At 41.0% G+C, this 2084-nt stretch overlaps 1 pseudogene; it reads left to right on the forward strand.

Annotated features, from left to right (window-relative positions):
• Positions 1–692: 692 nt before the first annotated feature.
• On the forward strand, positions 693–1120 carry LOC132237937 (ubiquitin-conjugating enzyme E2 D3-like; annotated as a pseudogene).
• The last annotated feature ends 964 nt before the right edge of the window (positions 1121–2084 follow it).

The following is a 2084-nucleotide window of genomic DNA, read 5'->3' on the forward strand; positions in this document are numbered from 1 at the left end:
TACTTAGAAGGACGCATGGTTGTTGTTTTACCTGTTCTTGTACAGGATTGTCTGGACCAATTCAGAAACACCCTGTAGCCTCCAGCCCTTAGCCTGGCATAGCTTGCCACACGCTCACGCACATCCCGCCCCCCCCCCCCCCCCCAAGAAAAGCCTTTTCAAATAATCATTTGTGGGCTGTGATGCTTGGGATAGAAGGTCTGAGACAAAAATTGGCAAGGAAATCCTGAGGATTTTTTTCTTTCTTTAGATGAAAATTTAAAGGGACTAGCATGAAGAAACCTGTCCGTGTTAGTGGAAGCAACGAACCCCTTCAAAATGCTATCCGTGAAATGTTACGTTTTTAAGGGGCAATGTGAAATATTCAGCAGAGCCCATGTCCCGCCTCAGGCCCCACCCTCCCAGTCCAACCTCTGATATGTTTAGTAAGAAGGTGGTGTTCTGCACAGAAGGAAAATGGTGCAGCACAGACACTCGCTGGACGTGGAAAGCAAACCATCTCCCTGAACCGTTAGACTCCTCTGTGCTGCGGCCCGTGGCCTTGGCGGACTGATACGCGTGGTGAAGAAACACTTGTGTTTCGCAGAGCCAGTGTGGGAGGAAGAGACAATCCTTCCCTGCCGCCAGGATAATCAAGAGTTTTGGCCAGACCTTTGGGCACACAACAAGGAGCCAGACGCAAAGCACAGACTATGGCACTAAAATGGATTAATAAGGAGTTTAGTGATTTGTCTCGTGACCCTCTAGCACAATGTTCTGCAGGTCCAGTTGGGGATAAATTTTATTGGCAAACCACACTTATGGGAGTTAATGACAACCCATATCAAGGTGGTGTCAATTCATTTTCCTATAGGCTACTCCAAACCACCTAAGGTTGCATTTACAAGAAGAATTTGTCACCCAAATATTAACAGTAATGGAAGCATTTGTCTTGATATTCTAAGATCACAGTGGTCTCCTGCTTTAACTATTTCTAAAATTCTTTTATGCATTTGTTCACTGCTATGTGATCCAAACCCAGATGACTCCTTAGTGCCAGAGACTGCACGGTTCTATAAAACAGACAGATAATAAATACAACAGACTATCACGGGAATGGACTTAGAAGTATGCCATGTGATGCTCCCTTAAAATCAGAATAACCTGCATTATAGCGGAATAAACTTTACTGTTCCTTTTTGATTTCCTCATCTGACTGCTCTCCTATCAGACCTCATCTTTTCAAATTTTAGTTTTTGTTTACCTCCCGCCATTCATTCACATGCTCATCTGAGAGGACAAGTTCTTCCAGTTTTGGACAATAACTGATTTTTAGAAACAGTTAAGTAAGTAGTTGCAAGGGAACAGTTGCTCAAGATTCAGAATTAAAAACAAAACCAAACCAAGAGCACATGTATTATGAGGCCAATGTCTTCACTCTAATTTGGTTATGAGACGAAACCATTCCTCACTGCTCTAGCATGCTGAAGAGATCATGGGGGTTGGGGGGTGGGAGGGGGGAGGAGATGGATGCTCAGTTGTCGTATCAAAGGAAGCAGCATTAAAGTAGCAGCATCCATTCTTACTGAAGCCTTCCACTGTTAGAGATCTGAGGTTCCATGGTATATTTTATGGTCATAACTAATGTGGCTGGAGAATTGGTATTGGATTTATAGCATCAGACAGAAAATGTGATGTGATTTCTGCATGTCAATAAAGGCATGGCCTGCTCTTATTCTGCAGAGAATGGGAATTGGAAGTCAAATACCCTTTGTATTCTAAAATAGGGTCTCCGACATTTTGTAATTTTCATTTAAATTGTTAGGAGGCTTGGAACTTTGAGTTACTCTATCTTCCAATACACTCTTTAATATAGTACTGAGTTAATGATGCAAGTTGTCAATGGCTGAGTGACCAACTAATAACTCTGCTAGTAATTAATTTATTTTTCTTTAATAGTGTTGCATAAACAAACAAAAAATAAATGTTCTGCAAGACAGAAAAAATAATACTATTAGAATCCAGTTGCAGATTATTCTTTTCCTATGATATTGTTAAAGCAAAAACCAAGTGTAGTATATAAACGATTTTTTAAAAACCTTAAA

Source organism: Myotis daubentonii, chromosome 7 (genome assembly GCF_963259705.1).
Source record: "Myotis daubentonii chromosome 7, mMyoDau2.1, whole genome shotgun sequence".
In the NCBI taxonomy this organism is placed as follows: Eukaryota; Metazoa; Chordata; class Mammalia; order Chiroptera; family Vespertilionidae; genus Myotis; species Myotis daubentonii.